This window comes from Schistocerca nitens, chromosome 6 (genome assembly GCF_023898315.1).
Source record: "Schistocerca nitens isolate TAMUIC-IGC-003100 chromosome 6, iqSchNite1.1, whole genome shotgun sequence".
In the NCBI taxonomy this organism is placed as follows: domain Eukaryota; kingdom Metazoa; phylum Arthropoda; class Insecta; order Orthoptera; family Acrididae; genus Schistocerca; species Schistocerca nitens.
In genome coordinates, this window is record NC_064619.1 from 713,529,736 (window position 1) to 713,557,659 (window position 27,924).

A 27,924-nucleotide genomic window follows, 5' to 3' on the forward strand; every position below is an offset into this window, starting at 1 on the left:
GTACTCTAATAATAAGCATCGCAGTTAATAGCGCGAACAATTTTAGCAATTTTACAGTAATTTCAATACAGGTCAATGATGTGACGGCAAGTTTCCCCAGTTTCAGTATCATAGATAAACCACCCCTCTCCACCTTGTGAATATCATTGCGAACATGGATAGATGACTGAGCAGTACATCCATTCAGTGCTAATTCTCAAACACATAAATCATCAAAGAATACCAGACAGCACTCCACATATTTCTATCACCTCGAGCATGGTGTTTAATTTATGATCTATCTCTCTGCGTATGAAAGTCACAGAACATTCTCGCTGTCTTAGGGTAAAATTAGAGAGTGAAAGAACCTCCTCACACTACCATTGACAAAACCCGCCCTGCAGCACCGTTAGCGAATTTATCTTCGACCTACCAGAAGAAAACCGCACATCTCGTGAATGAATGAGACAGGTGGTGAGCCCAACTATAGTTGATCCGTCAGAACGCAACCAGGGGATAGCCATAGACCGACCGACACAATGACTTGCATGCCGTCAATCAGTACATGAGAACTCAAACAGAAATGTTACAAACGTGATAATCCACAATGAAGTATGTATTAGCTGTCAAAATTACACACCATGTTGGACAGCGACAACATGTGAGGAAAGGACGCTGCCTGAAATTACGTTAGTGGCCAGGGCAGGTAACCAGAACACTAACGGCCACAAGGCAGAAAATTCCGCTGGCGCAATCAAATTGTAGTCAACCAATATAGTTAATTGCACCGCATGACGGCTAAATTTCAGCAACAGAAACACATGGCGTAGCACAAAGGAAAACCTCCCAAACAGCGAACCACCAAAACTAACCAAACTACATGGATGGCCGTGGCTTGGATAGTCGAAACCCTTACTCAACTTTGACGTCCTGGCTTGGTAAACCACGAAGCTCGTAGCGGTCGGACAGCTCCACACACGCTCCAACACTGCGCATGGACCAGCAGCAGACGCAGCAGACTGCACCGCACAGAGACCCTCCCTGATCTGCACCAAATAACCGACTGCCCGCTGCTCCGTCTGTGACTGCTGCTCCGTCGCGACTGCACTGCTGCTGCGTCTCCCACTCACTTCCAGACACACGACGCCGGAAATACTGACTCGGACCCAAACATGCAGAGGAAACACGCCCACTGGCGAAACGACATCCCTGCACCAGGAAAGGACTGACCCAAGCTCCACAAGATGGTAACTGAAGGGATCCAGAAGCGCTCGGAGGGAGAACCAGTTACAAGTCACCCGATGAGACGACCGACCTCTCAGAGGCAGTATGTCGTCAACATTTAAAATAACCTGTCTATGGAAATAACCCGAACTGCACACACAACCTGACAAACTCTTGCACGAAGACCTGAACGATACGCAACAGTAACTAAGCACACACGGAGACAAATCGGGAGTCGATGCGCGCGCGCGCGCACACACACACAGCCGACTCATGAACGATCGGCGAGCCAAAACGCGTCTTCCGGTAGGACGACCGACCGACGATCCACCAAGACCGCGGCCTGGCTCAAGTGAAGCGCGGCGGGAATGGACGGGCGAGCCATGTCGACACAGACATCACTGCTCCAACTCGACTGCACTAGTGCCGTATTGCAACTTCCCGACGTCCAGAAAAAACGACCTCATTGAGAGGTAATTTCGTACATCGATTCATAATGCGAGTATAGGTTTTAACACTGATACTTGCGTGCACCTGTAGAACGAAGACTTATTGTGACAGTAACATGCGCTAGTTGCTGGGACCGTTTTTCTCTGCAGCATTTCGCCGATTACGTCTCTCTTTCTAGGATACAGTGGTAGGACTCGAAAGAACTTAAGAGAGATGCATATCCATCACTGATTTTCGATCAGTATTATTTGGTATGGTAGGCAATCAGTTATTGATGAAGTAATATACTTCGTGGGTTCGCATTTGAGCATCAGTTTTATAGAGTATGTGTCTTTGTGGAAAGGAGGTGACTATGTCCTGTTGTGTGGAAGGTAAGGATTTGACTTTGAGTACTGTGGTAGCAATGGGGGGAGGAGTATGCCTAGTTGTAAGGAAGGTACAGCCATATCAAGAGCCACTGCTGATAAGAGTGTGTATTTCCGATACTTTGCTCATTCTCGAATGCTGGTCAATTGAGAGCGCGATGGTAACATTTAAGTGTAAGTATAATGATAAATCTATATGGGAGCGATTTTCTGCAAAGTTCGTGGTGTGGTGGTAACGATACACGTTTCCTGTTAATAGCAGCATCCATGCGAATGCAGAGGCCTGTTAGACTGTAGGAATGTATATAAGTTAACTTTGCCCTTGTCTAGACGGCCAGATAGCGAACTAATACTTAGTATCAGTTGGGCGGCTTTCGTGATCAAGTGGAACTTTGAGAAGATGGGATGATTGTTGAGAATTATGTTGTGTTAGCTATCGGGTGGCTACTGCTGTGTACTTGATATCGAGACATATAGCGAAAAATTGTATAGTATTATGGCGAAAGTAGGTGTGTTCCTGTAATCCCTGACTCTGGAGATGTGCATAGAAAAGAGAGCATGCAAGGAAGCAGAGACAGTAACACGATCACGAATTTGTACAACAGTTCTGAGAGTGGCTTCAGTTCACTGATGTAAAAGGGGTGATTATGTATGATGGGGGATGTGAACTGCATGTTTACTAGGTCGACGAGGTACTCGTTCATATATTGCTGGGATGGTGATCGCTTTCACCCTCCAATATTCTTGCTAGTCTGGTATGTATTTGATGATCTGTTATGTGGTTCGTTTCAGTGGTTTGCTGTTTGGGATGTTCACCTTTGAGCAACACCGAGTGTTTCTATTGCTGAAATTTAGCCGTGATGTGGTGCAATTAACTATATTGGTTGACTACAATTTGATTGCACCATCGGAATTTTCTGCCTTGTGGTCATCAGTGTTCTGGTTACCTACCCTGGCCAATAAGGAAATTTCAGGCAGTGTCACTGTCCAACGTGGTGTGTATTTTTGACAGCTAATACATACTTCATTGTGGATTATCACGTTTGTATCCTTTTCTGTTTGAGTTCTCATGTACTGATTGACGGGAAGCAAGTCGTCGTGTCAGTCAGTCCGTGGCTGTCTCCTCGTTGGGTTCTTACAGATCCAGTATATTTGGGCTCACCACCTGCCTTGCCTAAGTGAACAAGGGCACACTGACCACCCTGGAGAGTTCTGAGTGCCACCAGTGTTTAATTATTTGTTGTCAGCTACTTTAAATTAAAGGCTTATGGTTATTTTTTTATTTTCTTAAAAATTTTGCAAAGTTAATTTTTAAATGTATCTTTCAAGCTTAAACATTGCGGCCATTGCCCTTTAAAAGATTATGGTAATATATTGTAAAATTTTGAAACCTAATTGTGGCCCTCAGCCATTTGCATTGCACTTTGCATATGTTTGCTGTTCTTTTAATTATTTTATTATTATCTTAATTGGATTTTTATCTTGTTGATTTGTTAAGATTTCTTGTTGCAGGTCTTCAGCCGTTAAAGAGTTGCATATCGTAAAGGTCCAGCTATGTGCCCCTTTGGTTGTAAAGGTTATTAAGTTACAATAAATGACAATTAGAAGGAGAAACTGACCTCCACCTTTGACCCTTTCCACAATCCTATTACCTGTTCTGCCAAGCAGGTTTAGAGGACGTATCACTTGCATTATCACCTGACATCTCGGTGGCGTCCTCTGGTGGCACCAATATGACCTAAGCCAGTTGGGCTTTGGAGCTAGTGGTAGATAAACCAGGTGCAGCCATCTTGAATGACGGTACTTTCGTCATCACCTGACGTCATGGCAGTGCCCTCTGCTGGGACGGGTACGAATGAAGCCAGTTGGAATCCAGGCTCATTGGAGAACACACATGCTTGAAATTGATTAAATAATAAAGACAAGTCCTTTTTTCCCGCCATTATCGCAATGGAATTTGAACTAGACGACATTTTTCTGCCAAAATTCAAACTTCATGCCAAAATCCACCATCTTGATTGACGTCGCTGGAGGGGGGGGTGACGTCACGGCCGCCATATTGGATGACGTCATCGCCGCCATCTTGGATAAATTTGGCAACAATGGAATGTGGGGCCACGTCCTTGTTGCCCCCCTACTATCATAAACACATACACTCCTAAGGCTACATTGTTCTCCACTTAAAACGGGCTATACTATTAGATTGCCTGCGTTTCTAACCTATCAAGTCATATGGAATATAGCGTTGTTAATATTCAATTCTGAGAAATGTATTTCAAGTGCATGACATACATCCTTCTTCCCAGTTTCTCTAAGATAAACTATGTTATTGATTCGTAAAAACGAAAAAACTACTTCCATAAAAGACTGGCTCTGCGTGATATGAACACAATATAGCTTTCCAGAGACGTGTAGTGTCCACTGTTCACATCCGACCACAGTTCAGAAATTATGTGATGCCTGATCAGGCCAATATAAAATGATAGTAACTGGGGATACATCCTACAAGGAAACAGATAAACGTATTGCAGCAGCGTCCAACATGTTAAAATTACAAATAATTCTGTCACTAACTCTGTAAACACCACATCTGTCGGTAAAAAGTGTACACCGGGATTGCAGTGCCTCACAAGCTCCTATCACTAACTTAGTTATGATCTGAAGTCTCGATTTCACACCAAAAATACGACATGTGGCTTCACTTAAATCAAAGTTCGTTTAGAGGAATGTGTCAAGTTTCATCACACATGAGTGGAAGTCCTCTGATGACCGACAGGTTTACCATTAACGATCGCAAGTAGACAGTGCTTTAAACCACATTCAGAACACATGGCTGTATATGAGTGGAACACAGGCTATGTCATGTGACTGATGCACCCAGACAGAACACTGGAAAAAAAGATATACAAAACACAGCGCTCTCCAAATGTGTAGGTGACTGGATACAGTCGAGTACACCTCCCGACCAGAGCGTCTGGGCTAGTTGTTGGCAGCTGTGCTACATTTACAAGCAATTTCAGAACATAGAACGAGATGTTATGTCATGATCGCATGGATAGATCTGACATAAAATCGATAGAATTGCGAAAAAATGACGAGGGAATAGGTATAAATTGATCGAATATACCCCGAAATGCGGGGAAACTGAGGATGTACTTGTCTATCTTCTGGTTCACGTTGAACAATTTGTATATGGGAACAAGTATGCGGCATGAAGAGGAATCCCGGTAAACGTCGACATCGAAATGAAGGGAATCAGGGAGGCAGTCAATTTTTTTTCCGTCGACTGTGTGTCTATTGAGGTACCAGAGATACACGCGAGTTGACTACTACATTTGATGCTATTCAGTAGGTCAGAGAACCATTCACCTCTAAACTGACTGGCATCTGCTCAAATGGCTCTGAGCACTATGGGACTTAACTTCTGTGGTCATCAGTCCCCTAGAAAACCTAGAACTACTTAAACCTAACTAACCTAAGGACATCACAGACATCCATGCCTGAGGCAAGATTCGAACCTGCGACTGTAGCGGTCACGCGGTTCCAGACTGTAGCGCCTAGAACCGCACGGCCACTCCGGCCGGCACTTGCATCTGCGTTAAAGAATAACAGAGAGTGGACGGGGTGATCGATTAAGATAAAGCTGTAACGAGGTACAATTTAATGCTTTACTGATGCATTCTAGAGAAGGAGAAGTTGCTGCAGGTCAATTTTTTTCCAGTGTTCTGTCCGGATGCATCAGTCGCATGACATAGCCTGCATTCAACTCGTATACAGCCACATGTTCTGTACGTGGTTTAAAGCAATGTCTACTTGCGATCGTTAATGGCAAACCTGTCGCTCATCAGAGGACTTCCATCTCATGTGTGATGAAAATTGACACATTTGTCTAAAGGAATTTTGATTTTATGCGATCCCCCTGTCGCATCGAGACTTCAGGGTCATAACTAAGTTAGTGATACCAGCTTCTGAAGCACTGCAATCCCCGAGTACACATTTTCCCTACAGATGTGGTGTTTACAGAGTTAGTGACAGAATGACATGTAATTTTAACATGTCGGATGCTGCTGCTATGCGATTATCTGTTTCCTTGTAGGATGTATCCAACACTACTAATGATCATTTTATATAGGCCTGATGCAGGCATCGTATAATTTCTGAACCATGATCAGATGTGAACGGTGGACACTATACGTCTCCGGAAAGCAATACTGGGCTCGTATCATGGAGAGCAAGTGTTTTACAGAAGTAGTTTTTTTTCGTTTTACAGTTCAATAAGATAATTTATGGTAGAGAAATCTGGGAGAAGGGTGCATGTCATGCCCTTTAAATATATTTCTCAGAATGGAATATTAACAATTCTACATTCCATATGACTGATAGGTCGGAAACGCAGGCGGTCTAACATTATAGCCCGTTTTAAGTGCAGAACGTTGTAGCCTCAGGAGTGTGAGTGTCTATGTTCTCTGTTACCAATGCCTTCCAGGTACCGATCCCAGACTCTACAGCAATACTTTAGAGTTGATGGCTTGGTTGATTGAAGTAAAAATGCGTTGAACTCCATCCATCAAGAGCTCCATCGCATTTGTTTCTTGTTCTTCTTAACTATCTGCTATTACACCACGGCACTTTGAAATCTGTTTCTATACACTGATAAGGAGTGCTAAGCTCCTCAACGTGGATGCATCTCGAGATGCGTAAGAGCTCAGAAAGCTCCATTCATTCACGAGATGTGGAGTGTAGCGGTCTTCATCTGGTCGGTTGGAGATTAATTTGCTAATCGTGCTGCAGGGCGGGTTGGTCAATGGCAGTGTGGGGAAGGTCTTTCACTCTCTAATTTTACCCTAAGACAGCGAGAATGCTCTGTGACTCCTATACTCAGAGGCACTGATCGTAAAATAAAAATTATGCTCGAGACGATAGAAATATGTGGAGCGCTGTCTAGTATTCTTTGATGTTTTGTGTGTTTGAGAATTAACACTGAATAGATGTATTGTACAGTAATCCATCCATGTTCGCAATGATACTCGCAAAGTGGAGACGGGGTGGTTTAGCTATGATAGTGAAATTGGGGACACATGCTGTCACATCATTGTCCTGTATTGGAATTACTGTAAAATTGCTAGTGCTATTAACTGTGATGCTTATTATTAGAGTACATAGTGTCTTTTCCATCCCATCCATGCACTGGCACGCCATTGGTTACCAAAGATTGATTCACTGATATCGCTTGTTTGAGTTGAGGAAGGAGTTTTGCTGGATGGACGGCACCTTCTGGGGTGGATAGCATCGAAACAATGATCGCGTACATGAGTGCAATATGAGGAATCAGTTGAATGGAACGTAGAGCCATCAGCTATTCCTTCAGCGTGAGATACCAGTCTGTATGTGGAGCTTGTGAATCACCTTTAGACTGTAGTTTGGAAACCCACGCCAACTCCGTAAAACTCTTCCAGTTTCCTTATGTTGTAAATATCTTTTATTTAATATCAGCTGATGTGTAGAGTGTTATGCTATCCCCAGTAAGAACATGATTTATGCAGTGGAACATATACACTCCTGGAAATGGAAAAAAGAACACATTGACACCGGTGTGTCAGACCCACCATACTTGCTCCGGACACTGCGAGAGGGCTGTACAAGCAATGATCACACGCACGGCACAGCGGACACACCAGGAACCGCGGTGTTGGCCGTCGAATGGCGCTAGCTGCGCAGCATTTGTGCACCGCCGCCGTCAGTGTCAGCCAGTTTGCCGTGGCATACGGAGCTCCATCGCAGTCTTTAACACTGGTAGCATGCCGCGACAGCGTGGACGTGAACCGTATGTGCAGTTGACGGACTTTGAGCGAGGGCGTATAGTGGGCATGCGGGAGGCCGGGTGGACGTACCGCCGAATTGCTCAACACGTGGGGCGTGAGGTCTCCACAGTACATCGATGTTGTCGCCAGTGGTCGGCAGAAGGTGCACGTGCCCGTCGACCTGGGACCGGACCGCAGCGACGCACGGATGCACGCCGAGACCGTAGGATCCTACGCAGTGCCGTAGGGGACCGCACCGCCACTTCCCAGCAAATTAGGGACACTGTTGCTCCTGGGGTATCGGCGAGGACCATTCGCAACCGTCTCCATGAAGCTGGGCTACGGTCCCGCACACCGTTAGGCCGTCTTCCGCTCACGCCCCAACATCGTGCAGCCCGCCTCCAGTGGTGTCGCGACAGGCGTGAATGGAGGGACGAATGGAGACGTGTCGTCTTCAGCGATGAGAGTCACTTCTGCCTTGGTGCCAACGATGGTCGTATGCGTGTTTGGCGCCGTGCAGGTGAGCGCCACAATCAGGACTGCATACGACCGAGGCACACAGGGCCAACACCCGGCATCATGGTGTGGGGAGCGATTTCCTACACTGGCCGTACACCACTGGTGATCGTCGAGGGTACACTGAATAGTGCACGGTACATCCAAACCGTCATCGAACCCATCGTTCTACCATTCCTAGACCGGCAAGGGAACTTGCTGTTCCAACAGGACAATGCACGTCCGCATGTATCCTGTGCCACCCAACGTGCTCTAGAAGGTGTAAGTCAACTACCCTGGCCAGCAAGATCTCCGGATCTGTCCCCCATTGAGCATGTTTGGGACTGGATGAAGCGTCGTCTCACGCGGTCTGCACGTCCAGCACGAACGCTGGTCCAACTGAGGCGCCAGGTGGAAATGGCATGGCAAGCCGTTCCACAGGACTACATCCAGCATCTCTACGATCGTTTCCATGGGAGAATAGCAGCCTGCATTGCTGCGAAATGTGGATATACACTGTACTAGTGCCGACATTGTGCATGCTCTGTTGCCTGTGTCTATGTGCCTGTGGTTCTGCCAGTGTGATCATGTGATGTATCTGACCCCAGGAATATGTCAATAAAGTTTCCCCTTCCTGGGACAATGAATTCACGGTGTTCTTATTTCAATTTCCAGGAGTGTAGTTTCCTGTGAAATGCCATGGATCAGAACTTCTTAATGTCAGTTTAGAACCGAAGTCGAGGCAGAAAAAAGGAAATGTTTGGCATTATACAAAAGGGTGATAGAAAACAGCGTTTCAAACAGCTAAACAGGACCAGAGGGAGCATCTCATGCGATTTAGTATAGTATGTGGGATACAATCATTCGCCTGCAGTATAGGTGATCAACTTTAAAGTGGCCTCTGTATATTTAATAGGATCATGCAACAAAGGCAGTAGTAGCAGCAGCAGTTTGAGGTGTAAATTCGGTGAGAGACGAGGTATACCATGAGGAATTCTTGGAGGGCTGCGTGCTGCGCTATTCTGTGAAAGAATTGCGAAATCGCTTTATCCGCACTGGACCGTACCACAGCTATGTGTTGGGGAGCATTGTGAAATCTCTTTCTCCATACTGGACCGCAACACAGCTATGTGGCATTGCGCCAGCATCGGTGCCTAGTTGACTTCTAAATCGGATGAAATTTTTTATAGTTCATAATTTTTTTTCTCTGTTTGGAGGGTAATGAATAACAATGATAGCATGTTGGACTTATTGATTTGAATAGATAACGATCTGCTTCAGGCTGAAGTATCTGCATCTACACTCCTGGAAATTGAAATAAGAACACCGTGAATTCATTGTCCCAGGAAGGGGAAACTTTATTGACACATTCCTGGGGTCAGATACATCACATGATCACACTGACAGAACCACAGGCACATAGACACAGGCAACAGAGCATGCACTATGTCGGCGCTAGTACAGTGTATATCCACCTTTCGCAGCAATGCAGGCTGCTATTCTCCCATGGAGACGATCGTAGAGATGCTGGATGTAGTCCTGTGGAACGGCTTGCCATGCCATTTCCACCTGGCGCCTCAGTTGGACCAGCGTTCGTGCTGGACGTGCAGACCGCGTGAGACGACGCTTCATCCAGTCCCAAACATGCTCAATGGGGGACAGATCCGGAGATCTTGCTGGCCAGGGTAGTTGACTTACACCTTCTAGAGCACGTTGGGTGGCACGGGATACATGCGGACGTGCATTGTCCTGTTGGAACAGCAAGTTCCCTTGCCGGTCTAGGAATGGTAGAACGATGGGTTCGATGACGGTTTGGATGTACCGTGCACTATTCAGTGTCCCCTCGACGATCACCGGTGGTGTACGGCCAGTGTAGGAGATCGCTCCCCACACCATGATGCCGGGTGCTGGCCCTGTGTGCCTCGGTCGTATGCAGTCCTGATTGTGGCGCTCACCTGCACGGCGCCAAACACGCATACGACCATCATTGGCACCAAGGCAGAAGCGACTCTCATCGCTGAAGACGACACGTCTCCATTCGTCCCTCCATTCACGCCTGTCGCGACACCACTGGAGGCGGGCTGCACGATGTTGGGGCATGAGCGGAAGACGGCCTAACGGTGTGCGGGACCGTAGCCCAGCTTCATGGAGACGGTTGCGAATGGTCCTCGCCGATACCCCAGGAGCAACAGTGTCCCTAATTTGCTGGGAAGTGGCGGTGCGGTCCCCTACGGCACTGCGTAGGATCCTACGGTCTTGGTGTGCATCTGTGCGTCGCTGCGGTCCGGTCCCAGGTTGACGGGCACGTGCACCTTCCGCCGACCACTGGCGACAACATCGATGTACTGTGGAGACCTCACGCCCCACGTGTTGAGCAATTCGGCGGTACGTCCACCCGGCCTCCCGCATGCCCACTATACGCCCTCGCTCAAAGTCTGTCAACTGCACATACGGTTCACGTCCACGCTGTCGCGGCATGCTACCAGTGTTAAAGACTGCGATGGAGCTCCGTATGCCACGGCAAACTGGCTGACACTGACGGCGGCGGTGCACAAATGCTGCGCAGCTAGCGCCATTCGACGGCCAACACCGCGGTTCCTGGTGTGTCCGCTGTGCCGTGCGTGTGATCATTGCTTGTACAGCCCTCTCGCAGTGTCCGGAACAAGTATGGTGGATCTGACACACCGGTGTCAATGTGTTCTTTTTTCCATTTCCAGGAGTGTAGTTTGGAAACATACCACATTGCGCGCATTTCCACCGAATGCTCAAAACATGGTCCTGATGGACTAACTCAGGTCGTTCTATTTATACATGGGTTGCAGAATGTGTTAGATATGTCTTTCTCCGTCTTCTGCTCAGATCCAACTTAAATTGCAACGATCACATGGGGAAGGCTGTAGAAATGGAAGTTGTTGGGAGATGCATAGGGAGTGACTAAAACCATGTTGGAATTTTACTGTAGCAGCTAGGTTCGGGAATGGTGACTTGTTTCGAGATATAGGAGTGACAGAAGTATGATTGAGTAGTAGTTGTAATCCTTAAAGCAATTGTCAATAGTATCCAATGCAGGTATGTGCTTGAATGGAAAGACCCAATTCAAAATCATGGACATCATTTCCAGCGGATAGCGTAACACCAGAGATCTGGGAAGCTAGTGTACATTTTCTTACGACCTCAATCGGCACATTATCTTCTACTACTGTTTGTGTTCCTTCTCAGTCAGTCATCACCTGTAACTCAGTGGATATATGGCGTAACCTCTGTATGGTCTCGAGACAGACTGCACTACAAATACTATAGAATTATCTCGCTTGGGTGGTGTGAGGGAGTCGCAAATACCGCTTACATACCACGTTCCTTAGCTGAATCACTTTCAAAATGCTGTAATTTTATCACGAGGTTGCATCTTGGGCTGATTATACACATTCCTATGATCACCGTCGCAGAATTTGTCTGGAAAAAAAACCTACCTCAGTTGGTAAAGCGGGTACAGCTTTTAACATGGATACTTGTGTGCACCTGTAGAACCAAGAACGCTTGTGGCACTGTTTCACAATTCTCACTCAAAATTACTGATGAAGGTATAAATAAATTCTGTAAAAATAATAATATTATAACTGGTACTTAACACAAAATACAAACGACTCCATGTAGCTTCAGGATGCTATTATCAATTAACTGCTTTGCTCTTTTCCCATACTGATATTTAAATTAGGGCAGATTGTTGATTATGGGTAAATAAGCACCAATGATAGCTAATTTGATCTTGGTATGTGGTAGTTAATTATGTGCTCATGAACAAATATCCATACATCTGTTAGGCAGTAGCCTCCAATTCTAGTGAGAAGTCCTAAAATAATGTTAGATAACAAGTGTTACATAGCATTTTTGTGACTTATAGTCTTGTTTGTCTCCTCTAATGTGGTGCAGGGTATTTGTGTCAAACTTTCTAGAAACTTGTGAAAATTTCCAAGTGGAAACATGAAATAAGAATAATACTTGCAGGAAGTACCCCCTCATTCACATGTTTCTGTCTGCTGTCCTGTTTATATATGTAAATTTCATTTGGACAATACTACGTAAACTTTCTGTGACAGCAGTCCGATAATTTGGAATTTTCTACATTTGTAATCTGTATTCTTACATATAAATTGTATTTGGACTGGCATAGTATGTGAATGGGTTCCTGGTTCATAATTCATTTAAAAGTCAGGAAGATTTTCCACCTTGCTATTTATCCCATACAATAGTTTGGTACATTGTATAATGTTTTTCTTTGACATATATTAAATCTTAGGCCTGCCAGAAATTGGTGTGCCAATTTAACTGTGCTCACAGACTTTTATACAACAACAGATTCAGAATAATGTTCCAACAATGTGTTTTATATGAACACATTATTTTCAAAGCATCACTTGGCCAACATCTGCTTTTTGATTCATGGCATCACTGCTGTCTAATCAGCAGCCAACATCACAAGGAATGTGAGTTGAAGCAATGTCAATGAAAGCATTTGTCTCTTAACACGATTGTGAAAATTGTTATGGTTGGCATTGTCATTCAGTGTCAAGTTCATCTAGTCAGTTGATGCTGAGTAAATGGTGATATAAAATGCAGGCCACATTTAACAAGTACTGATTGTTTATAAATGTGGGTTTGTTTGCTTGGATAATATAAAAGGTCTTTGTCTTTTCATCTTTTCAAATGAACTGATTTGTTTACAAAACATTATCATATGAAAGAACTGGTGACAGTACCTTATCACCACTAACCTTGCAACATGCCATTTAGCAAGTGTAATCAAATGGTGTTATGACATCCACAAGGGTGTGATAGCCAAAATCCAGTTAACATTATTCATGGGTAGTGACAGATATTCACAAGAAAAGATGTTTGTGAAAGAGGACAAAAATGAACACATGGAACAAATGAGGAATAGACATTGGTACAACAGCTTTTGAACCAAGTCCTATCTGATTGTCAGGCCAGGTTAGAGGTGTTGCAAAGCAGAACAAGTTAATGAAATTATTACTAGAGATTTCCCTACCTCCAGTTGTAGCACAGTCTATATCAGGTATTTAACATGGACTGTCTCAGCTTGTATGAACAGATCTCAGGTCAGAAAGATGACTTCTGTAGCTCTAGTGCTAACAAGTAATGATTGTGTGTTTCAATTTAATAGAGACTCAGTCATACAATTTTAAAAATTTAGAATCTGCAATGGCGACAACAAACACTGCTGTATAATTTGATTCATCAATAGTTAAAATGTTCTATTAATATTTCAACAAAAACTGAAAGATTTTAATGTTGATTTGGAGGTTGGGGATGGGGGTGGGGTGGTAGTGATGGTGGTTGTGGCAGTGGCAGAGAAGTTATCTGAAATCTATTTGCCTAGGAATGATTCAAAGTTTGTTTTCTGACCTGACAGGAATGTGAATAACAAGAGAGAGAGAGAGAGAGAGAGAGAGAGAGAGAGAGAGAGAGAGAGAAGAAGAAGAAGAAGAAATACTACAGTAGAACACATGAATTCCACTCTTTTTCAGGTGTGTAACAGAAACTTTTCCATCCACATACAGTGGAACTCACAAGCTTAAATACGTTATAACGATTTTAGTTAAAATCAGTTTAAATCTGACCTAGAAGGAGAGATCTGCCAGATGAATCTGTGCACTCTATGAAACTCACTGCCTGAAAACATTTTTAAAAAACGAACTATGTGCACCAGGTATTATTACTAAGGTGGTTAGGGCATTATTCTGCCACAAATATTTCTTTACTTTAGAATACACAGTCCACAAGTTGTGTAGCTAGTTCTTGTATAATGGGATAGCGTCAAACTTGTTATTGATGCACACACCATCATACTGCTGAGATTCAGTGTTCAGCATTCATGTAAACCATCAAAACTTGTGTCATACCACTCTTATTGGAACAAGAAATACTGCCCTGAAAGCTTGAGACTAAACTAACTGTAAAAAGGGAATAAACAAAGAATGGTCATAAGCAGTGGAACTGTAAATAAAGGTGGGAGAGCATGATATTGTTTGTTTTGTTCTGCTACCGGACGCATCATTCATGGAACAGTGCCTACCCTCCAAATTAAGCTTCCTCGATACAAAGCTGTAATATGTATCTGTAAGCTACAACATTATTGCTTGTGTAATCAATTTATTTGTGGATCAGTGAGTACAACACACTGCAGTTGGATCTCTTACATTTCATTTCATTACTAACATAAACCATACTTGTTGGACTACATATTAAATTTTACAACTTTCATCAAAAACACACATTTTAACAGATCTCAATAAGATACAGATATAAAAATAAATAATGACTGTACAAACCATTACATTACAGAATCTCATTAACAAAACAGCAACTCGGGAGAGTAGTAGGCATCAACTTTCAAAGCCTCGAATTTCACACAAGTATTACAATAAAAGCTAGAATCAAGGTAACGCTTATTAATCATACAAGAGGCCAATCAGTAAAAGAATATAAAGAACCTATTAATTCTTTCCTAATAACAAAATAGTGAAAGCAGTTACTGAAAAATGGTTCAAATGGCTCCGAGGACTATGGGACTTAACAGCTGTGGTCATCAGTCCCCTACAACTTAGAACTACTTAAACCTAACTAACCTAAGGACATCACACACATCCATGCACAAGGTAGGATTCGAACCTGTGACCGTAGCGGTCACGCGGTTCCAGACTGAAGCGCAGTTACTGACCTACCTATGAACTCAGATACAACTTGTTCATGTTACAATAATGGACATTACTGCTTGGTTCTCATTTTGTCCTCCTTTCTGCTTCTGTCGACACACAATAATATTTAACCAACATAATGAAAAGCAGTTTTGATGTTTTATGAATTTAGGAAATCTTTAACAATACATCTTAAAAACTAGAACATGGTAAACTAGGAACAAGTGTTGTAAAAATATAAACATTTTATGTAGCTCGGAATAATTCATCTGTTTTTCACCTAACAACTTCAAAATTACATATTCATTTTATTTAACAAATAAAATTAACTATAGCTATGACATCACAGATGTTCATAATATCTATATATATGAAGACAGTAACTTGTTCTCGAAAGAACAGTTACTGTTGATGACCGTGCAGCTTTTCCCTGGAATAAATGATGACTAACTAACAACCTCAGCTGCCGACAAGGTGTTGTTGTTATACCTCGATGTGGACAGCCGAGTCCCGGTCGGGGTACACATTTTCAGCTGTCCACGTTGAGGTATGACAACAACACCTGTCGGCAGTTGAGGTTGTTAGTTAGTCATCATTCATAATATCTAATCCATGGTCTAAAGATGTGACAATTGATTATATAAAACTCAACAAATCATCAGTATGGGAATGGGGCTTTAATGACACCAGTTCTCCTTTAGAGAACCAAAGAGAAACACTATTTGCACCACATATTAACTACATACATATGGAACTTTTCTGTGCAGTATTATACCACACATACAAAGTGCACAGAAAATATGCAGTGGGGGTTACAACATACATACAATTTCAAATTTACCAAGTAACAAACATACAGAAGGTGCTCAAAGAGGAACTGTTTTCACTGTTATGTCTACCAATTACAGTTCATTGGAGGAATAGTGAATTTTGTGCTTGTTGTATCCTCATCATTACAAGATAATACACCATAACACATATAAGTAGGCAAGTAATAATTCATGTCTGTACCACAATAAATATACATGAGAAGAAAGGACATACTGTTATCAACATAAGAATTGGCAACAGGATCAGACACTCACATTCTTGGGTTTATGAAGTTGATAGAAGTTGAGGTCAAAATGGTGATGAAATATTTTCTGACTATTAACATAGTATGTCCTACACAGAATACAAACACACTGTTAAACAAGATCAAAGACAACACACTTTCCCACACCACTGCTAACTATACACTGAGTATCATCATCCTGTGTCTGATGCATTTTCCATACACCTGACCTGCCTACACAAAACATCAAACAAAACTGTCAACTGGAGAAGCAGCCTGATACTGGTGTTAACTTTATGTGCTGAAGATTTTCCTTTGAGCTAATTGGTAGGTAGTTGATCTGTTTCATAAGCATGGAGATTCCATACAAGGTGAGAATTGATCATTGTTACTATCATTATTTTTTCCAAGCTAGCTGCACCCACAAAAGTCAAAAAGCAATAGTTCACATTCCATCAGAGCTGATGACTGGGTCAAATCAGAAGCTCGGTGAAGTACCACACCACCAAGTGCTACAGTATGGTGGTATCGAATAAAAACCAAGGCAAAACATTTGAAATACTGGCAAAACACCACTTGCAATTTGGCATCCACTGCTTCAAGAATGTTGCTCAAGTGCTGGTTGTTCAACATTCCCAATAGTGTATCTCAAAGGTTGTTCTTATATGTTAATGCCGTAACACTCAACTGCAAAATGATATTTGGATCTTAGTTCTGGTGTTGCTCGCAGGTGAAGAATGACTCTCGCATTACACTGCAGCTGAAGACTTCGGAATGTTTTACTCCATCAGTTCAGAGCATTTGTGCATATCCTGGAAGGCAAGAGTCATAATCACTTTCTATGATATGAATAATAGGTGCTGAAATGGCAGTCAGTGGCAGCTACCAGATGCCATATACAATTACGAGTGCAGCAAGTTTTATCGTCCTTGGTTTCAGTCTTTTCTACAGATGCCTGAAACAGGTAAAGTTTTGATGGTGTCGAAAAGATATATCTTCAGACCAGTGGTTTGATGGCATTTAGAGCTGATATGTGTAAGCTGATTGGTATCACCCACATCCATTCTGTTCCATCTGTACCTTACGGCAGTAACTGTTCCTAGACTAGCTGCTTGGAAGTAGTTCATTTTGTTGCAGTAGGACAAGTGTCAGCTGGAAGGTCCACTAATATTGGTAGTGATGAATAGGTCACCTGTTTTCAATATCCGCAGAAGTACTTTTGGCAAGGACAGGTTATATTGGTAGTGATGAATAGGTCACCTGTTTTCAATATCTGCAGAAATACTTTTGGCAAGGACAGGTTATGCAGACAACTCTTGTGTAACTGGCAGCATCTTCCTGCAGAAATGGTCACAGTGCTTTTTTCACGACTGATGCCTATGTAGCCCTCTTTCATCCAGCTCACTTCAGATTCGATGTATGCTGTTGGTGGCTCCAATTGTGTTGGTGATGGCAGCAAACATTAGCTTCACCATAAATGAGTATATATCTATAGTAAAAAAAAAACCACTGGTATCTGTACATGTGAGATGTTGATTAGGGCTGCTGGGATGCATAAGAACTGTAAAAGCAATTAATTATCAAACGTTTAGCTCTTTCATTGGTAGAGTGATGTGTTAATTTCCACCTTCTTAGTCAACGGAAAGTGAGCATGCCCAAAAATTTCTCTTTGGACTGAAAGACAGAACAACAAAATTTATTTTGGGTTACAGATAGTTTTTGTCACATTTAATTTTAAACTAAAATTGATGCAGCTGATGTGGTTCTGCAATACATTGAATTTCTAAGAAAAAGAACCAACAGTAATAAGCACATAATAAGGAAATTGCCAGTTTCAAAATTATACGAACTATTATCAATTATCATGGAATTTTACACTAAATCCTTCAACCCATTTACAAACTTTGATTCAATTAACAACACAACATTTTCATTAAATTATGCTGTAAGTAGGTTATATTACAATTAGTGTTTGTCACGTTTTTTACTCGCCAAATGAATAACACTTATTTCATATGGAAATAACGTTTACAAATAAAATGAAACAATACTTTGCACATATAAAATTTCATGAACTAGTACATAGTAATAATTAACTAAAGGCATTATTATATTATGGGAAATGGTTGCTGTTAATGGCCAACAGATAACACAATGTATTATGCTGCTGTGTGTGCCTTTACACAATATATAAGACAAGACAGAGCTGTAACAAAGGGAATGCTGATGTCCAGCAGCTCATTTCCTGTAAAAGCAGTGAACCAGTGCTTAGTAGACGAGACAAAGCCATGTACATGTGTATTTGTTCACCACTTGCTACTGCTCAGAACTGTGGTTCAATCAGCTGGCCATTTATCACTATATCCTCAATGAACGACCATGGTTAACATATACTCTGTCTACATTATTTGTAATATAATAGATATTACACTTATCTGCATTAGTGTTACTTAACACAAGATGCTGTAAAGTATCTACCAGCTGTTGATAACTCAGCAGAGGAACAGCAAAATCACGTAAATGTACATGGTATCAAGGAACTTACAAATGAAATTAATCATTTACATCACTGATGTAAACGTTTCATACACTTTGATTCAATATGTCAACAGTTTGTGTGTGTGTGTGTGTGTGTGTGTGTGTGTGTGTGTGTGTGTAATATTAACGCCATGTTAGCTAACATAAAAAGCGGTTTTGACTCTGTAATTGTGAGCTACATATCAGTGCCTTGATGCCAGCGCTGTAACGGCCAGCCATAGCAAGCAGGACTACATAAAACTTGTACAGATAGTTGTAATATGAACTTATATCCTGACAAATTGGCAACCTACATGTTAAATGGATACTTCCAAGCAAATAAACAAATCTTTTTAACATGTATAACCAAACCAAATTCACTGTAAAATAGTTTCAACATACGGAAATGAACAAAACAATGTTATTGAGAATTACATGTGTAGCTTCTGTGAACAAAGAAGACAAACTTTGAGCACAGATAAAATTTTTTGCTCGTTTCAACATCATATACTACTCTCACATAAATGTTTAAATATGTAGTTAAATATAGATACATGTTACATTACACTCAGAAAAAGATTAAATTCACAATCTAAAGCTGCAATTGTAAATTTACAGAACATATTGGCCAGCTTTCTCTGTTTGGTTATTTTTATTCTGGCCTTAGAATTAAACTTATGAAGTATAAAAAAACTAGAGAATATGTCCAGCCACAGAAATCGTAGTACACAAAATCACTTTCAATAAATTCTTTAAAACCGATACACCCTAACTCTTTTAAAGCAAACTAAACACTGTATATTAACACATATACTTCAGTTACACTCATTTAAATTGACACGTGCAATATATGAAAGCCTTTTCACAAAAAGTATTTCTGGGTGTTTAAATGATATATTTTACCACACTGAATTTCCACAGATGAAGCATTAGATACAATGAACTTTCAGCATAAGTTATTGACATGACAAGATTAAATAATAAAACATATTAACTACTGAAAATTTTTTTACGCAAGTCTGGCGAACAGCAATCTCTGACCAAACAAATCATAACATTAAAAATTTAAAAAGATCTACCATGTGAACTGTTGTATAGACGAATCAAATAGTGTCATTAATAATTCCCAATGTTACATCCCTCACAACCCAGTACTCATTCTTCTTACTTTCATACTGCTATAGTATTACAAAAAAAAATGTTTTTAATAAGTTGGTTTCACTCCAGCTGGATGGGTCTTAAGGACTTGAGCACAGGTGAGATAGGGAACTTAATAATATTCCTGATCTGATGAGCTTGGAGAAATGAAATCGTATCCAAGACCCAGGTGGGAAAAAGCCAATCTGGAAACTAAATTAGATTATTTTTCCAGATATTTCTAATCAAATTAGTAGACCCATCACAATCAAGAACAGACATCTCAGAAAAACCTCTAGTGACATGTTGCCAAGAGAAAGCCTATTTGGTTTTAGTGGTTTTATTCTTGTAATAGGCTGCAACAGTGGTTGACAAACCATGGCTTGTGACCCACACGTGGTTCTTTGGTTCCTTGAGTGTGGCTCTTCCAGAAAATACTACATTTGATGAGCCACATACATTTCCAGAAAGTTGCATCTTTGCATCATGTTTTACAATGTGTCCCCTGCATGAAAGACCTGAACTGAAGTTAACCCTTCGTGACAACGTGGTTTCATTTGTAGCCACCCATGATATTTTGATTTGGTGGCAAGAGCACAATGGCTAGATCAGTAACAACGCTTCTGGATGTAGTAGATGGTGCTGCCATCTAGCGGCGAAAATTTGAACTATGTCAATATTTCTCATGTGGTTGCAGTTAGCCATTCAAGTATAAGTGCCATTATTATTGTGGTGTGCTGGTTCTCTTTTTCTTGATTTGTTATTGAATTTGTCTTTGAAATGTAAGTTTTACACATGGAACAAATTCATAATACTTCCTTACATAAGTACATGCTATATCTATTGAAACAATAATGAAAATCACGTACTTTTTCCGTATTTACTCTGGTGGTTTCGTTTGAAACCACTGTGGCTGCAGGGGTAGTATTAGCAAAGTGTTTTCTCGCAAATTAAAGGATGAGGAAGTTCTGGTGTGTCTTTAAGAATAAATTCCTTCTGATGTGGACTCTGAGATTGACAGTACCTGTGATAATGAAAGTGATATTTTGGCTGAAGACGGTGGTCTTGATTCACAAGCGCCAAGACCAGTGATATCTAATGTTGTTTCTGAAAGTGAAAGTGATAATCGTTCTGAAAATGACAGTGATTACTGTTTCAGTTCTGAACATAAAGTACCACTAATAAGGTCTGTGAATCTTACATGAGCAAGTACGAGGCATTCTGTCGATTTTTTAGAGGAAGTTGGTGTCAAAGGAAAACTGAAAATGAAGGTATGCTGCCAGCTGATTTCTTTTTATATCTATTTAAGGGACAATATGCTGGAACACATAGTATTCCAGACTAACCTTTATGCGACTCAGAAAGGTATATTGAAAAAGATGAACTCAAGGTGTTTTTTGGCTATAAATATTCTAATGGGTATCAAACAACCTTGCACATATCGTGATTGCTGGTCATCACACAACGAACTCAAAGATCAGTACATTTCTTCACTTATGTCACTGAAAAGATTCAGCTGGATTTTATCTCATATACATGTAAATGACAATGCCCTTATGCCACAAAAAGGGAATAAATGTTACGACAAATTGTACGAAATTCGACCACTAATAAATCAATTACTGACAAGGTTCAAAGAATGTTATGCTCCAACTAAGAAGCAATCTGTTGACGAATGCATGGTGGAATTCAAAGGGCGAATATCATTCAAACAGTATATGCCTCAAAAGCCCATCAAGAGGGGGTACAAAATATGGGTCAGATCTGACAAAATCGGATATATCTGCGATTTTGAGGTATATACTGGGAAATCAGATGCGCAGTGGAGAAATGTTTGGGAGAGAGGATTGTAACAGATTTGTGTAAAGGCTTAGAAGGCAAAGGACATCACATATATTTTGACAATTTTTTTACTAGTGTTCCACTTTTGCAGACACAAACTTGATGGTATCCTAGCCTGTGGTACCATTAGAGCCCACAGAAAAGGACTTCCTGCTCTGAAACCGGACAAAGAGTTACGAAGAGGAGAAAGTGACTGGTCAGTTCGTTCTGATGGGATTGCATGCATGAAATGGAAAGATAAACGTGTTGACTCACCTGTAGCTTTGAAAGAAGTCAGTAGGAAAGAAAAGGATGGCACAATTACAAAAATGCCTTGCCCACAGATAGTGAAATCTTATAATTCGAACATGGGATGTGCAGATAAAGCGGACATGGTAAATAGTTTCTATGCAACTGACAGAAAATCTAGACGCTGGTGGCTCAGACTTTTGGTATAGAGTGGCCGAGCGGTTCTAGGCACTACAGTCAGGAGCCGCGCGATCGCTACGGTCGCAGTTTCGAATCCTGCCTCGGGCAGGGATTTGTGTGATGTCCTTAGGTTAGTTAGGTTTAAGTAGTTCGAAGTTCTAGGGGACTGATGACCTCAGAAGTTAAGTCCCACAGTGCTCAGAGCCATTTGAACCATTTTTTGTTTTGGTATATGATTGATATTCTATTGGAAACACATTTATATTGTTTCGACTAACCAAGCTGAATGAAAAGAAAAAGCTAAAGGAATTTCGGCGGTGTGTAGGATCCAGTGTTTTCAAAGACAGTCCTGTTCGCCCAAGCGCATCATCTGAACCATGCGCCAAAAAGTTTAAAACTGTTGTTCCAGTGGAAAAACGCACAACAGAATCATAGCATCTGCCAGTACATGGCACATCGAGCCGATGTGTACACTGCAGCGCAAGAAGTAATCCACATAGAAGCAGATGGACATGTTCTTCCTGCCAAGTTGCTTTGTGTTTATAAGTAGAAAGGAACTGTTTTGTGCCCTATCACGGAAAGTAATGAAGTTTATGGTGGTGGTCTCATCTGAAGCCACTGCATTTAGTGTGCAGTGATTTCATTTGAAACCACCCTGTGCCTGCTGAAATACTGCACGAAATTTTTTTTTCAAATTTTCCCCATAATATTGTATGAGTTATATCCTAATAAAACAAAAAAGTTTAAAAAATGATTTTATCTATTTTGCGCCTGAAAGGGTTTAAATCTGCACCCCTGTGGTTGACAATTACAACTGCCAATATCCAAAGTGCTTTTGCGTCCCCTCCAGGGTTATCCACTAGTGACATTCTTCCATTAGTGTCTCCCCCCCCCCCCCAATCCCCTCCCACAACTCAAGTGCTGTTCGGTTCATTGACAGGTCATGATGTTACAATAAGCCTGTACATGCAGGGGAGGTACTAAATTTGAATGTCTTTGTGCTGGTCTAGAAATATTAGTGAAACCAAATATGAATTTCATTCACAGAACTAAAAGTTGCTTTGCAATACCTGGAGGAGGGAGATATGCTCATTTTTAATGCTTGGAATAGCATTCCTGACTCATACAATCAGCTGAAAAAAATTACAGTTTGTGTTCTATTCTAATTTGGGTCTACATATGCATGCAAACAATTATTTTCAAGCATGAACCATATCAAGCATAAATTGAAAACATAAATTGAAAAGTCAGTTTATTGATAAGAACCTGGAATCATACGTAAAATTAAACTTTCCTACGAGATGCAAGGCCAGCGTTCACATTAGTGTGTGTCAGTCACTGTCACCCTTGCGGCTCGGCTGCTCGTCACTGTCGCGGAACGAAATCTCTGTGGCTCGTATGCAAGCAATTTTTTACTCCGCACAGTATTTATCGACACAGTACTTGACCTCCGGTGTTGTATTAAAATACCGGTTGGCTGTAACATCAGGAACCAAGATGGATACTTAAATCTCCACTGTTGCTTGTAATTGGTAAACCAGCTTCTTGGTACGTGCGTGTAAAAAGCTCTATACTTACCGATGCGGTTAAATTTATTAAAGGTCGGCCCAATAATTACCGGATTTTTGTAATACTGTATGAGGAAATGGCAAGTATTTAAAAGTTGACACACAGTGAAATTAGGTCACATCGCGCCAGAACTGCTCTCACATCGCACACACTTTCCACGTTTTGAAGGCGTCGATGCTGAGGCTTCACTCTCTGTATGACATTTTGCATATAATACATCATGCCAGCATGGAGGACAAATACGTTATATCGCGTAGCTGTTAATAAATTTGATGCACTGTTCACATAAATTTACGCCTTTTCACAATCATATGATCAAACACCACGGACGTCAGCATTGATAAAATAGCCTATTTACTTAGCATAGCTTATTAACATTGCATTTACTTCGTAGTGCAGAACATCTGGAACATGCTGCGGATACTCTTCCTCTCTCTCAGTTATCGACATTTAGTTTAAATGACGCACCTGTGGTACTAAAAATAATGCAAGCAAATAAACTAACTTTATTCCCATTTTTTCGGTAAAAAAGAGGTTTCGAGCTCTTGCTTTTAGCGTTGCTTCTCGGAAATGTTTGAAATATCGACGCACTACGACTTCTTTAAATACGATCTCTTATTCAGTTAAGGGTGTTTTAAGTATTTAACTAAAATATAAATTTCATTTATAAATGCGTCGTTTTACATATACGTGAGTGCTTGCTTGCCCTACTGTCCGCCGCATTATCATTCTCAACAGTATTCCTGTTGCCGGTGCTCCGATGGCACAAGCAACTGCAGTGTCGAATCAGCTACCTGGTGATCCCAATTCCCTAACAAGTGTATTGTTTCAAAATCACGTAAGACTTCAGCAATTTATTCGCGCTGTATAAAAACGGATTTTAGTACGATACACAAAGTATTCCAGCGAGTCTCAACGTGCTGCTTGAAGGTAAACTGCAACCTTAAGTCTTTCACATGGACACTCCTTTTGCCCGTACATTTTTATTTTTTAAAAATGTCATGGCAAATATCCTATGTTTTTGGGTCTTTTTCTATTTGTCTGTTACCTTATAATACACTATGCTGTACGTTCCTATGATTCAATATTTATAATTGCAAGTACAAAATAGGTATTTTACGAACAAGGGCACATTTTGCCCGGGGTTGGTACTCCACGTGACCATAATTCTTATTGTCTTCCCTACAACCATCAAGCATGGGCAAAATTTGCCCGTACGTTTTTCTTTCTTTTATTGAGTTGGCAACCTCGAACATGAGTTTTTCAGGGGTTTGTTGAGCGTCTAATTGTTGAGTTTCACTTTCATTGTTGATTTTAGGATTGCCAATATTACTATTAGCAGTTTATCACAGTAGAGCGACGCCTTTATTGTAAAGTAGATTTTGTAAGATGAGTTATAGAGGCTTGGACGACGCAGAAGTTCTTGCAAAACTGTTACTCGACGACGAATTATCAGATTTAACTGATTTTGAGTCAGATCATACAGAACTAGAAAAGGATTCCAGTGAAGCAGCGGAGGACAATGAAGAAGAAACAAACCATACAGGTAACGCTCCAAATAGGTATGTTACAAGTTCTGGCAGAGTGTATCTTGCTGAAGCTCTGAGACATAGTAAATGGATTTTGGTAACATAGTCCGTGAACGTCAAGGAATAACCAGTGCTGGGAAAGTAACAAGCACATGTGAATCATTTAAAAAAATTTCACTCCTGAATTAGTACGGAAAATACTTGACCATATAAATGAAGCTGATTCTGAAATACACTCCTGGAAATTGAAATAAGAACACCGTGAATTCATTGTCCCAGGAAGGGGAAACTTTATTGACACATTCCGGGGGTCAGATACATCACATGATCACACTGACAGAACCACAGGCACATAGACACAGGCAACAGAGCATGCACAATGTCGGCACTAGTACAGTGTATATCCACCTTTCGCAGCAATGCAGGCTGCTATTCTCCCATGGAGACGATCGTAGAGATGCTGGATGTAGTCCTGTGGAACGGCTTGCCATGCCATTTCCACCTGGCGCCTCAGTTGGACCAGCGTTTGTGCTGGACGTGCAGACCGCGTGAGACGACGCTTCATCCAGTCCCAAACATGCTCAATGGGGGACAGATCCGGAGATCTTGCTGGCCAGGGTAGTTGACTTACACCTTCTAGAGCACGTTGGGTGGCACGGGATACATGCGGACGTGCATTGTCCTGTTGGAACAGCAAGTTCCCTTGCCGGTCTAGGAATGGTAGAACGATGGGTTCGATGACGGTTTGGATGTACCGTGCACTATTCACTGTCCCCTCGACGATCACCAGTGGTGTACGGCGAGTGCAGGAGATCGCTCCCCACACCATGATGCCGGGTGTTGGCCCTGTGTGCCTCGGTCGTATGCAGTCCTGATTGTGGCGCTCACCTGCACGGCGCCAAACACGCATACGACCATCATTGGCACCAAGTGAGAAGCGACTCTCATCGCTGAAGACGACACGTCTCCATTCGTCCCTCCATTCACGCCTGTCGCGACACCACTGGAGGCGGGCTGCACGATGTTGGGGCGTGAGCGGAAGACGGCCTAACGGTGTGCGGGACCGTAGCCCAGCTTCATGGAGACGGTTGCGAATGGTCCTCGCCGATACCCCAGGAGCAACAGTGTCCCTAATTTGCTGGGAAGTGGCGGTGCGGTCCCCTACGGCACTGCGTAGGATCCTACGGTCTTGGCGTGCATCCGTGCGTCGCTGCGGTCCGGTCCCAGGTCGACGGGCACGTGCACCTTCCGCCGACCACTGGCGACAACATCGATGTACTGTGGAGACCTCACGCCCCACGTGTTGAGCAATTCGGCGGTACGTCCACCTGGCCTCCCGCATGCCCACTATACGCCCTCGCTCAAAGTCTGTCAACTGCACATACGGTTCACGTCCACGCTGTCGCGGCATGCTACCAGTGTTAAAGACTGCGATGGAGCTCCGTATGCTACGGGAAACTGGCTGACACTGACGGCGGCGGTGCACAAATGCTGCGCAGCTAGCGCCATTCGACGGCCAACACCGCGGTTCCTTGTGTGTCCGCTGTGCCGTGCGTGTGATCATTGCTTGTACAGCCCTCTCGCAGTGTCCGGAACAAGTATGGTGGGTCTGACACACCGGTGTCAATGTGTTCTTTTTTCCATTTCCAGGAGTGTATATGCATTGACGGGAATTTTAATTCTAATGGGAGTTTACCAGGACACCAATATTTCTTTATCTGATTTATGGTCAAATTTATTGGGAAGAGCGATTTATGGAGGAGCTATGGGTAAGACCAGAGCATATCAGCTATTGAAAATTCTTCGCTTTGATGATATAGACACCAGGTCAGAAAGAAGTGTACGTGACAAATTTGCGCCGCTGCGTGAAGTATTGAATGGAATATTCCCACGGTACTTCAAAAGTGGACCTGACGATACAATTGATGAAATATTTTAAGAGGTCGTTGTCCTTTCAAAGTTTTCCTCAAAGACAAACCTGGAAAATATAAAATATTAGTCAGAATGCTTTGTAGTGCAACTGAACGCTACATAACAAAAATGGAAGTGTATGCTGGAAAAGACAGTAGACCTGCCAGTGAACGAGGTCCTCTTGTGATTGTGAAGAGACTGGTGGAGCCAATAAAGAATACAGGCTACAATGTCACACTTCTGTGGAGTTGGCGGACATTCTCTATCAAGACTACAAACTTACATTGGTTGGGACACTCAAATCAAACAGAAATAATGTACCGCAGGAACTTAAGACGAGAGCAGGTAGAGAGCTGTATTCCACCAAATTCGCATTCACAGACCCATCTTCTAAGAGGCCGCCAGTAACAATTGTCTCTTGCATCACAAAGGAAAAACCAAAGAAAAATCTGCTGATGTTATCTACACAACATCGTACTGCAGGAGTAGAAGTTGATACATCAAAAAAGAAAACACACATAAACCTGTACTATAATTCCATTAAGGGAGGAGTGGATGCCGTAGATCAAATGTTTAGGACATACTCTACAAAAAGGGGTACGAGAAGATGGCCACTGTCAATGTTCTACAGCCTACTTGATACAACTGCACTTAACTCATACACACTGTTCAAGATGAATACGCCTAAATGGAATGAAGGGAATCCAAACGCCAGAAAACTGTATCTCCATGAATTAGGCCACGAACCTTTGAAAGCATATGTAGAAGAGCGAGCCATTGATTTGAAAGGCCTCCAGTTGCCTATTATTTGTGCGATGGAAGACATCCTAGAAAATAAACTAGAGGTAAAGAAAATTGCTGCAAATGAAGAACCAACTAGGAAAGCAAGGTGCTACTTATGCTTGAAGAATGCAAGTAACCAGAGAG

General features: G+C 42.1%; 1 long non-coding RNA gene across 1 annotated transcript in view; it reads right to left on the minus strand.

The window, feature by feature from the left end:
* Positions 1-18,175: 18,175 nt before the first annotated feature.
* LOC126263102 (uncharacterized) overlaps positions 18,176-27,924 on the minus strand; it is a 111,994-nt gene continuing 102,245 nt past the window's right edge. Inside the window, exon 4 of the long non-coding RNA XR_007546837.1 lies at positions 18,176-18,329. This is a non-coding gene — a long non-coding RNA (uncharacterized LOC126263102). The remainder of the gene's footprint in view (positions 18,330-27,924) is intronic.